Here is a 13,390-nt window from a genome sequence, read left to right as displayed (position 1 = left end):
CCTGAGACTAATAAACAATTTATTATTTTCTTTTAAATACGTTCTTCAGGCAGTAATTATTATATACCCAGTGAACGTACACATTAGTATTTATTTGTGTGAGATAACTAAACGCTTTCACCACATATAACTGCAACAGTGAAATGCGTATATATATATATATATATGTATATATATATATATATATATATATATGTATTTTTGTACTTAAATAGGCCACTTAAGGCTTTTCAGCACTTGCATCCCAATAACAAGAAAAAATTGCAGGAATGACAGAGCTGTATAATGGCTATTTGGATCCTCAAATAATCTTTCCCTGCACTTGTAAATCGCTCTGGGAAAGATGGGAGTAAAAAATGAAAATGAAAAAAGAATTGTCCTAAAGAGATTAACATAATATAAATTTGAAAGCTCGAGCACCAGAATTTAATTTTCTATGTATAGTACAGATATGTCCCTCCTCACTTTTCCCCTTGGCTCAAGATTTCCCAAGATGATTGGCTTTGAAAAAAAGCTTCTTACAAAGTAACACCAAAATAACCAAATTTTCTCAAAGATGGTCATCACATGACACTTCTTGGTATATTTCAAGGCAAGAAAGGACCATCTACATGTGTCATAATTGGACATTCGGAATGCTGAAACAAAAATGTATATGATTCTCACAGGCAAGTTTTGTAATACTAATGAAATTAGAATACTGTAGAACTGTCACAGCGTACTGTTAATAAATGGCTGAGCAGAGACTTAAAGGTGTTATCCTGTGATTAATGTAAAAATCATCAGAAAATGATATAGAACTTGTCATTCTCTTTTTAATAAAGCTGCAGATACCTGAAAAATGGTGTACACCAATGGTCCCCATCCAACCTGACAGAGCTTGTGAGGATCTGAAGAGAAGGATGGCAGAAAATCCCCAAATCCAGGTGTGCAAACCTTGTGGAGTCACACCCAAGAAGACTGGAGGCTGCAATTAAGTCCTGAGTACAGGGTCTTAATACAAAATAAAAATAACTTTTACAAATACAGGTGCACTCTGTGGTCTTACTAAACCCTCATACTGATGTAAAATTGAAAGATTAGCCAACATATCCTACTGTGGAGGACATGTTTTAGCCCAAGCACTGTGCCGAGGTGCTGGAGGTAACTGGGAGTTTGCTGTGAGTCGGACCTTGCACTCCTGTAATTTTCCCACTGGCTCCTGGTATTGCCCATACAGCATAGGTGGGTTTAGCATTAGGTCCTGAGCTACTTGAGAAACTTTGGCACGGTGCTCGGGCTAAGACATGTCCTCCACAGTAGGATATGTTGGCTAATCTCTCAATTTTAGATCAGTATGAGGGTTTAGTAAGACCTCAGAGTGCACCTGTCTTTGTTAAAGTTATTGTTATTTTGTTTTATTGTTTATCACATCCACACATTTTCTATTCTGTGTAGGATGTCTAATGTGGTACTTGTGGTTCGCTGCGGGCATCCTCCATTGTATGAATTTTTGCTGGGGATTGCAATTAGCAGCAGACCACAAGTGTAGGATCTAACCCCCCCCCCCCCCCCCACCCCTGATATAGATGTACCACTGCATATGGGGTGAGCACTTCCTGCTTTTCATTACCACACCAATTTGTAGTTTATATATAGAATTGTTTGGAGGTGTAAAAACTCCTTGTCTGAATGCGCCTTTACTTCCATCTACAGGCAACATTCTGGTGCACATGTGAGGCATGGGCTGTATCAGCCAGTCTTGGGTGGGGCTCAGAGGTCTCTCCTTCCTCCCATTGTAAGCATGGCTGCATGCTGGAGGTAACTGGGAGTTTGCTGTGAGTCGGACCTTGCGCTCCTGCAATTTGCCCACTGGCTCCTGGTATTGCCCATACAGCACAGGTAGGTTTAGTGTTAGGTCCCGAGCTACTTGAGAAACCTTGGCGCGGTGCTCGGGCTAAGAGATGTCCTCCATCGTAGGATTATGTTTGCTAATCTCTCAATTTTACATCAGTATGAGGATTTAGTAAGACCTCAGAGTGCACCTGTCTTAGTAAAGGTTATTGTTATTTTGTTTTCTGTGTAGGATGTCTAATGTGGTACTTGTGTTCCGCTGCCGGTATCTTCCATTGTATGCATTTTTGCTGGGGATTGCCATTAGCAGCAGACCACAAGTGCAGGATCTGCCCCCACTGGTATAGATGCGCCACTGCATATGGGGTTGAGCACTTTATGCTTTTCATTACCACGCTAATTTGTAGTTTATATACAGGATCTTAATACTTACAGTGTGTCAATGCAAAATGTTAACTTTTCCTCTCCAATAAATTGGCAGAGATTTCAAACATTCTGTTTTCACTTTGTCATTATGAGGCACTGAGTGCAGAATGACGGGCAAAAAGTTGGTGCAACCTAACAAAATGTGAAAAAAATTAAAGGGTCTAAAAACTTTTTAACTGCAATGTATCTATAAAGATTGTGATATGTGTCTGACTGTTACTTTGTGATTTGCTGTGGGGGAATTTGAAATTGATCTAATTTTGCCAAATATTTCAAACAATCTGAATTTCATGATTCCTGGGGCATAAAACATTTCTCATGTCTACTATCAAATATTTGACAAATTCTCCTTCTAGCATTCATACTGCAAGTGTTGCAATACAAAACAGTTTGGAATATTTTTTCCTATTTGTATCGCATTTACTGACCTTTTTCATTTGCAATGACACATTCACTTAAATTACAGTCACACTTCAGTTCCTTTCTAGATCATTGTGCTGTATGTAATAACAGCCAATGCTCTAGAGAAGGCAGATGCTCAGCAAAAGATAAATTTAGAATTATGAGATCATTTTTCCTGGATAATATCCTTACTTTCTGCTGTTCATCTATTATTCCTTTAGATTTGAATCAGTTAAGCAGGGATAATCCCCTCTAGATTGTAGCTGCTATCAAGAAGTTGAGTTAAAAAAAATTGAAAACAACAAATTACGCCTCATTAGAATATGCTAGCAACATCCATGATGAGCAATGACTATTTATAGGCACATACTGGCCTGCCAGGGAGCCTTTAAATACCCCTGTGAGCCCATTGAGCCCCAAGCATATCAATGATTTTGCAATTTTGTTGTGATTTGCGCAGAACCACATTTTTTTAAACGTGGTTCTATGTAAATCACAACAAAATCACAGTGTGATTTTTGCTGTGATTTTGCACAAACCGTGGGAAAATTGCAAATACAAAAGTAGTAATTCACCATAATACCATGGCACAAAAACCCAAACCATTAAAACGTCAATTTAAAAGTTTTTTTTATCAATGGTTTACTTAAAGGGTCTATGCCATGATGAAAATGAAAATCAGACATCATGTAGTACATGACAAAACTCTTCTAACAAAGCTAGAACCAGCCCTGTACGTCTCATGGAACGAGAGATCCCCACATTCACTGCTCCAATTGCTCTACCAAATTTTATGCAGCCTGCAGCTCAGATGGTGTATCCTTTTGGCTGCAGATCTCTCCCTGCACTGTAACTGCCACAGCTTCTAACAGAACATGTAGCTGGTGGCAGTTGAAGATTTAAACTGAGCACGTTCAACCGGTTCAGAGAGAAGAACTAAAAATAAGGACAATATCTGCATGGAGTTTATATGTACTCACCGTGTTTGTGTGGGTTTCCTATGGGTACTCCGGTTTTCTCCCACGCTCCAAAGACGTAATAATAGGGACCTTAGATTGTGAGCCCCATTGAGGACAGTTATAGTAGCACTCTATAAGCGAGTGAAATAAATAAAATAAATAAATAAATACTTTGCAATAAATTATTGGGATTTGGGTTGCAGTTTGGGCACTCAGATTCCAAAAGGTTTCCCGTCACTGGGCTATGCAAAATTTTCTATTACATACAATTATAAAATTATTCAGATCCAGGTGCTGGTCTGAAAATGTAGTATATGTTTGATGACACAACCCCTTTAGCGTGTTAAGAATCAAGATGACTATTGATCTATAGAAGAAGTTCGAGAACTATTGGTGACATCATAGTCACTTGACAAATTTCCTTGCAGACCAGGAGGATGCATACTATGGAGGATGATAATAAGGGAGAAGCATATACCGTGTGTGTGAAAACAATGAGATTAGTCTATATATATATATGTGGGGGGCATGGTGAGCAGGACCATACATTCATCTCATAGGGCATCACAGCAATGGTCTCTCCTTTTGCTGAATTTTCAATTTCTTACATTAAGTCGAAAAAAGTGTCCTGTAAATAATAAATTGTGTGGTATGCTATCTCTCACACAATATATTATAAAACTAGGTGTTAGCAGCCACCACTAGGGAGAGCTCTGTGTACAGGAATTCATAAAGTTATCAATTCAATTTGAGACTGCTCCGCTGGATCAGGGAGTAATCAGAGATTACTCAAGATAGGATCACCAGTGGATCACAGTAGTTGGACCTCCATTGATATAATAGGTATCCCAGTACATTAAAATATTTTTGGGTAATTTATATATTTAGATTTTTTAATGTATTTGTCCTTCATGCCATGAGTAGTTTTGTTGAGGATTTACTACAGATTTCTTTCAGGTCAGAATCCAGGGCAGAAAATGTCTACCACATCTCATATATTTTAATGATGTTCCCTTTTCGTTTAGTGGTCTTTACATCTTATAACATCAGACCTAGGGATGAGCGAATCGACTTCAGATGGTACATCCAAAGTTGATTTGCATAAAACTTTGTTCTAATACTGTAAGGAGCAGGAGCTTCTTACATTATTAGAATGTATTGGCTCCGATGAGGCAAAATTATTGCTTAAAGGATAACTGTCACACTTAGACTCTAATTTCAATTTTCATATATGTAGTTACTAATAACATGATATTCCAGAATCAGTTACTATTAGACGGACTTACCCCATATTTAATAAAATTCAGCCCTTAGCAACCAGCCTGCATAAAACTGCAATCTCACTATTCAGTTAAGATGGCCGCCACTGCCCTCACCCTGAGGCTAATCCCGCCTGTCCTTACTAGTCAGTAACAATAGCCCCCCAATAGTGTCAATAACCAGAGCCCCCCCCTAAAGGGTTAATCTCCTGCAGCATAAAGGGGTCCTCTTACCACATGTTGCTTTCATTTATACACTGAGCAGATGGCAGATCTCCCTTCCCTGCTCTGCGCTGCTTCGAATCTGCATTGTCCAAGTCTGCTGAGTGAGGGAGCGTCTGCCAAGCGCAGGGACAGGGAGAAGTGCACACAGCCCAGGCACTGTTATCAGCTGCTGGGGAGGACCTGGCTCTAATCATTTACTTACAGTCCCTGGCTGTCTGTAATCTGACCTTGCACGCTGCGTGCTTCTGCGTCTTTCGTCCTTCAACACATAGACGGACCATGCCTAGCAACCCTATTTTAAGCACAGGTAAAATTAGGCAGTACAGGGAACAAAAAAATGTGGAATTAAGGGGTAATTGAATACACAGTGAAAAGTTTAAATAGGGCCACCAAGGAGATATTAATCACCACAATCCAATACTCCCAAAAAAATATATATGACAGTTATACTTTAACGAAGTCTTATGAGACTTTGTGCAATAACTTCCTAAATTAATTTGTACTGTAAAAAAACATTTCCCGAACTCGGTTCCAAAGTACCACTAGGAACTAAACCTGAGTTTGGGAAATGTTTTTTTACAGTACAAATAAATTTATGAAGTCATTGCGCAAAGTCTTGTGAGACTTCGAGAAGCAATAACTTCGGCTTATCTGAGCTAATACATTCTAATACTGTACGGAGCTCCTGCTTCGTACAGTATTAGAACCAAGTTTTATGCAAATCGACTTCGGATGTTCCATCCGAAGTTAATTCGCTCATCTCTAATCACACCCTTAGCTAATGCTAATTTGTATCATATATGTCAGGACTGTTTTGAAATTCCCTGTTTTTGAAGATAAAACATAGCGTACTATATGAATTTTAAACATATTTTTCACCTAGACAGTGAATTCTAAGGTAAAACTTTATTATTTGTTCCAGAGGGAGATATCCTTGCCTGTTTGGCTATTGCTTTGTTAGATTATTCTTGGTTTGCCTGAAAAGTCAGTTTACAGTTTGACTAAGTCTTAATAAGATTTAAAATATTCATACATTCTAATTTATTTCTTGTGTGGGGTTTTGCTCTGGTAGACAGGCTAGCGGACGCAGTATAGTGGCAATCACAAAGTCTTTAACTTAAACAGTTCGGTGTTTATTCACACATAAGAAAAAACAAAAATGACCGTTCACAGTCTTGGTATTTGTTCACACCATGCAATGTCCATAGAACAAAATCTTCACCTGGTTAGCAGCTTTACTCCCACAGTCCACAGAAGGCTTTAGGGGCTTGTTTCCCAGCATGCGACTCTCAGCCCTTTAGCATGGCACAACTTCACAGGTCCTAAAATACAAAGACTCCCCAGCTTCTCTGTCAGATGGAGGATAAACAACACCCAGCTGAGATTGCTGGCTGGGTTTTTTATGTAGGCTAAAAAGACCCGGCCTGGAGCATGGGGAGCAGCCACCCACCGAGCAGTTTGGCTACTCCCAGTAAGAGCCGGCCCAGCTAACAGCCATACTAACAAAAACAGTGTCAGTCAGCACTAGCTGCCGCTGACACTTAAAACTACTGGCTCTTACCTCATTGAGGCCAGGAATCACGGTGACACATACCTTCCATCAATGATGGCCCCTTGTGCCTTCCTACACTTGTTAAAACATTTTTATGTATCTACTGGCTTTACATCAGTAAAGTCTGATATCTTAACCTTGACCAACCCTGAGAACCGGGTGCTCTGTCCTTGTGTCCCTGTTCTGCTAGAGAAATGGCTCTATATGCACTGTCATCCGCCAATAAATTGAACAGACAAGAATGTTGCAAAATACATGTAACATGCAATAAATTAATTAATTAATTAATTAAACTTCCTGTTCATTCTTTGCTCAGGAGTCCAATGGGTGGTATTTCTCAGCCTTCCCTATATAAATGTACAAAGATAGCTGTCAATCAGTGAGTTGGACCTCCCATTAGACTCCTAAGCTCAAAACGAGCAACAAGTTAAAATGAAAATATTTCAAGTTGGACTGAATATTTTCCCACAAAACATGTTTCCCTTTATGTTCTGAAGTCCAGATAACAGCTGTTTTTCATGGTAGCTCAGGCAAGATGGCTGTCACCATAATTAAATCCAGGAAGTATAATAAAAGAAAACAAAATAAAACAAAGAAAAATATAATATTTTGTATAAAATAAATAAACTGACACACTTCATTTATATCTTCACTTTCTCTAAACTCTGCTTCAGATTTTGAATAGCTATAGTCGCTTTTTTTCTATATAGTGTGTTGATATATTTTAGAATATATATTAAAATACAATAATGTATCTCAGCCATGTGGTTATAATACTTCTTATTTTATCAAACATAATTTAATATTAACTCTTTTATGGTGCAGCAATTTTCAGTTTTTGCATTTTTGTTTTTCACTCCCTGCCTACCTAGAGCCATAACTTTTTTTTATTTTTTCATTCACATAGTCGTATGAGGGCTTGTTTTTTGCGGGACAAGTTATACTTTCTAATGCCACCATTTAACATTGCATACAATGTAGAGGGAATCCGAAAAGAATCCAAATGGCATAGAATAAAAAATAAATAAAAAATTTGTTACAGTTTTACGGGTTTTGTTTTTACTATGTGTACTATGCAGTAAAACAAACTTGTGCTTTCATTTCATTATGGTAATACCACACATGTAAAGTTTTTATTGCGTTTTAATACTGAAAAAAAAAAACTATGGAGATGTGTGGGGCCCATTTTTTGCTGGACAATCTGTAACTTTTACTAATACAATTTTAGGGTGTTTATGACTTTTTGATCACTTTTTATGGGAAATTTTTGTGTAAAGTGATGAAAAAAACGGTGACTATTTTTATTTTTCCATTACGCCATTCACCGTATAGGATATTTTTTTAAATATTTTAATAGTAAGGTGTTTTTGCATGTGGTGATACCTATGATGTTATTTGAATTGTTCATTTATTTATTTTTTTATTTTTGGGAAAGTGAGGTGATTTGAATATTTTATTTTTTTGTATTTTCAAAACTTTTTAAACTTTTTTTTTTTTTTTTTTTTTTACTTTTTGTTAGGTCTCCAATGGGACCCCAACTTGCAATCATCAAATTGCAATTTATATTAAAAAAATGGCATTTGCTCCATTATGCTATACAGAAATCACTATATTACAGTTTAGTGTCGCCACCTTCTGGCATGAACTGTAATAAACAAGTAATGAGCGTGTAAGTGTCAGGAATCATCCTGCTATGTCTGTTTAGTTCAGATTGTCTTGCCCTCAAGTTCTCCCTCAGTTAAGATGGTGGATTGTGTCTCAGCTGGGTGCCATCTTACTTTCTGTTTCACATTTGAACCTCTCAAGCCTGTTACTAATTGCTTGAGTATTGTGTTTTAGCTTCTGCCTGTGCAGTCCTCTTGCTTGAAACTAGCTCTCTGGTTTGTTCCTCCTCCTCCCTTCGGTTTACCCTGCTACTCTGTGACATTCTGCTACCTCCTGTTGCCAAACCGGATTGTCTGACTACGTTCCTGTGCTGCTTGCCCTGACACATTGTTCGTCTGACCTCGGCTCTACTGCATCCTTTGATCCTGCACCGTTGCTACTGGTAACGTCTCCGCCTGCAGAACATTAAAAGATTAACTTGCTCGTGCAGAGGCCCCCTTAGGTTTGGATGCTTTTATTAACCATTGCATTCAAAGAAATGGGCTACCTTGAATTATGATATTAAGCAGTCTCCCTCTTATCCTGTCTCCACTTCCAAGGAACCCCAAGGAAAGATTTACAGAGAATCAGGAAGTGAGCCTATGCAAGTAGATTCCATAATAAGACGTGAAAACATTGATCGGAGGGAGCACAGGCTTCGGGAAAGTCTATGCTTTTACTGTGGAAAGTATGACCACTTCCTTATCTACTGCCCTAGCCATCCGCGGAGTTTGGTGGCAGCCATTACAGATCCTGACTTTTCAGATGGGGAATCAATTACTTCGGAAACAGAATTATCTCAGAAAGCAATAATCTATTCCATTTCATGTGTGGCTCCTAATATTAAGAAAGAGAATAAAAACTCCTATTGCTTCCTTCCTATTAAGTTCTTGATTAACTATTGTGGACTCTGAGGCTAGTGGCAATTTCATGGAACTTTCTTTTGTGCAAATGCATGGGGTTAAATTTCAGAAAAAAATCTCTCCTGTGGTAATGGAGACCATAGATGGATTCCCCCTGAGCTCAGGGCTGGTGGATCAAGATACAGAACTTGAAATCATTATAACACCTCATCACCATGAAGTCCTATCGTTTCTATTGATCTCATTTTCAGGAACCATCTAGAATACCTCATTAACTGGCAATGTTATGGGTTATGGGTCTGAAGAGAATTTTTGGGAGCTGGTGAATAATATTAATGCTCCCCGACTGATCAAACAGTTTCATCAAAGACATCCTGGGAGACCAAGTCAGGTCTCGTCCAGAGGCCGCTGTTGAGGTGGGAGTAAAGTCAGTAATCATCCTGCTCCTGATGTAGTAGAGTTAACACTCATGCTTTCTGAGATTTCTGAGATGTGTTATCTAAACTAAGCAAACACCTTCAATTGCTTTTTAATGGCTTTTATTTCAAGATAACACAATGATTTAAGAAATTTGAGTTAAGAGTTTGAGTGCTAACCCTGCTACATCTGTATGTCTGTTTAGTTCAGATTGTCTTGCCCTCAAGTTCTCCCTCAGTTGAGATGGTGGATTGTGTCTCAGCTGGGTACCATCTTACTTCCTGTTTCACATTTAAACCTCTCCAGCCTGTTACTAATTGCTTGAGTATTGTGTTTTAGCTTCTGCTCGTGCAGTCCTTTTGCTTGGTACTAACTCTCTGGTTTGTTCCTCCTCCTTGCGGTTTACCCTGCTACTCTGTGACATCCTGCTACCCCCTATTTCTGACACGGATTGCCTGACTACGTTCCTGTGCTGCCTGACCTGACCCATTGCTCGCCTGACTTCGGCTGTACTGCATCCTTCGGTCCTGCACCATTGCTACCGGTAACAGCTCTGCCTACCTGACTCTACTGTATCCTTCTGTCCTGCAGTGTTGCTACCGGTAACGGCTCCACCTATCTGGCTCTGCTGCATCCTTCAGTTCTGCACTGCTGCTACCGGTAACGGCTCAGCCTGCCTGGCTCTGCTTTATCCTTCAGTCCTGCAACCTCCTGTTCAAGACTCATGTGCTTCCTGTGTACAGGCCTTGTCCCTGCCATTGGATTCCAGCACTATTCCACTAGTATTGTGACAGTAAGCCTAGTACAGGCTCAGGCTCATTACTATGTATGAAAGCCTTCCCCGATCTCCGCACAGGGAAGGCATTCCTTACCCAAAGTGCGCTCTTCTGGTTTTTAGCCCTGTCATATTCTTCCGTTTTTTAGCCATCTCCTATGTCGTGGTCACATTTGACCATGCCTTCTGATGGGTTACATGTCTGCGGTCGTTATTACTGCCAATCGTGGACATAAGTTATGGGTGTCTGATGTATGAAACAGCAAGCACCAATCAGTTATGGCACTGTAGCCTCCTCTAACAGCTGATCGGCAGCAGTGCCAGGGGTCGGACTGTCGTCAATATCATATCAATGACCTATCATGAGTGTAGGCCATCAATATAAAAAATATGTACATAGTAGCCCACCTCCAATATCTCCAAATTAAACAGCCTAATAGTAAATATGTCTTAGTTTTCCATAGCAACCAGAGCTAAGCTTTTGTTATAGTTTATAGTTTCATATTTTATAAGGCTGAAAAAAGTCATCTGTCCATCCAGTTCATCCTGTTATGCTGCAAGTTGATCCAAAGGATGGGGGAAAAAAAACCTGAGTGGTAGAAGCCAAATATACCCACTTTAGGAGAAAAGGAATTCCTTTCCGACTCCAATCAGGCAATCAGAATAACTCCCTGGATCACTTTCCTATCTCTAGCAACTATAACCTAAAATATTATTACACTCCAGATATACATTCAGGCCAATCTTGAATTCTTTTAGTGGACTCACCATCACCACCTCCTCAGGCAGAGAGTTCCATAGTCTCAGTGCTCTTATCGTAAAGAAGCATAGATGATGGAAGAAATTTCTGTACTGACCCCTGATATATTTATACATAGATATTAGATCTCCCTCAGTCGTATTTTTCTAAAGTGAATAGCCCTAATTTGATGAATCTGAGCCCAACTGATCCGTCCTGGCACACAATGTACAGTGCCTTGCTAAAGTATTCACATCCCTCGTATTTTGGTACATTACAGCCTTAAGTTCAATGTTTTGTTAATCTGAGGTTTATGTCATGGATCAGATCACAATAGTCTAAGTTGGTAAAGTGAAATGAGAAAAATATATAAATACAACTATTGTTTAGAAATAGAAAACAGAAAATTGGCATGTGTGTATGTATTCACCCCCTTTGTTAGGAAGCCCATAAAAAGCTCTGGTGCAACCAATTACCTTCAGAAGTCACATAATTAGTGAAATAATGTCCACCTGTGTAGTGATGGACGAATATCATCCAGGAAGGTTCGCAAACGCGATCAAATGTTCGCGAACCGCAAGTTCGCGACGGGCCCCATTCACTTTAAAGGGACACTGACAGGCCGTTAGAGCATATAAAGTGACATATATTCTTCTGTTGGTCTTAATATGCTTAATTAAACTATACAATTATCACTCCTCGCTGCCTTTCCGTTACTTATAAAAAGTGTTTTTATCAATATGCAAATTACCTTACTTTGTGCCCATGGGGTTGTCCCTCATTCAGTTCTGTGCCCAGCCGCGTCCCAACTGCCGTCTCCTAGTGCCGCCCAGCTCATTAGTATTCACTGCACTGGGCGTCTTTTTTTTCTCCCGACTCGGCGAAATCCTACGCATGCCCAGTACTATCTTCCTGGCATCAGCTTCATCTTGTCTCCGTGCCTGCGCCGGATAAGGTCCCCGGCACCCTCCAGCTCCAGTAGAAGATAGTACTGGGAATGCGTGGGATTTTGCCGTGTCGGGAGAAAAAAAAAGCCGCCCAGTGCAGTGAATACTAATGAGCTGGGCGGCACTAGGAGACGGCAGTTAGGGCGTGACTGGGCACAGAAGAAAGTAAGGTAATTTGCATATTGATAAAAACGCTTTTTATAAGTAACGGAAAGGCAGCGAGGGGTGATAATGGTATAGTCTAATTAAGCATATAATGACCAACAGAAGAATATATGTCACTTTATATGCTCTGACGGCCTGTCAGTGTCCCTTTAAATGGAGTCAAACCTGAAAAACCTTCAGCTCATATTTGCAGCCACCAAATACTTACAAGAAGTGCACAAATCATTTGACAACATGGACAGTGACATATCAGAGTGGGATCAATGGCAAAAATTTCCACAAAAAATATGTTTTTTAATCAGGGGCCATTTTTATGCATCTTAAATTGAACTCCCAAAAATGTCCCCTGCTGGAGCCTAGAGAATTTTTATTTTAGACCACGGGAGTACAGGCCCCAAACATTAGGCATTCACCGGACAGAAAACATTAAGTGATTATGTGGCTGGAGGTATATCAAACGGTCATTAGATATTAATTTTACTGCAGGCAAGTGGAGTACAGGCCCCAGAAATTATTCATTCAATGTACAGAAAAGAACAAGCTTTATTGTCTGTCGCTAGTAGAGGCCTAAGCATGCCAGGCAGGTTCCCCCAGAAGTATCTTGCTGGATGAGCAGCCAATACCGCACTTGCCTCAATCTTGACAGGATTCGACTCCAGGTGTGGAGGAATTGTTTTTTTGGAATGCTTTCTCCATCGCAACACCTTCCACGTCATTGAATAAACTGCAGACTGGACGATTCTCTCCTAAGAAAAAAATGTAATGTTATTATTACATTTATTAAACATTTTATTATGAAATTTATTCCAAATATATTATAAAATTCGCTTTCTCCATTATAAATCTGCAGTGTGGGGGTCCGACACGGGTTCTACACACTTCCAAAATAAAGTGGGGGCGAATAGATGACAGATGATCGGGATGCTCCATGATCTTCCCAGGAGCTGCTTTTGGGAGCCGCTGGTTATTTCTGAGACGTCTGTGTGGGAATCCGACGACCATCTCCATCTCCGTGCACCACAGGATGTCCTCCTTCTCCTGTGTTAGGAAAAATTTAATTTTTATTATAAAATGTATTAAATATACTTTATTAACAAATCCCCACCGATTAGGATAAGATTCATACCCACTTACCTGATTGTTGTGACTCGGTCTCCCCTGGTTACGACCACTGCTCCTCTCCA

This window comes from Bufo gargarizans, chromosome 5 (genome assembly GCF_014858855.1).
Source record: "Bufo gargarizans isolate SCDJY-AF-19 chromosome 5, ASM1485885v1, whole genome shotgun sequence".
Classification (NCBI taxonomy): domain Eukaryota; kingdom Metazoa; phylum Chordata; class Amphibia; order Anura; family Bufonidae; genus Bufo; species Bufo gargarizans.
This window is presented reverse-complemented; position numbering follows the sequence as displayed.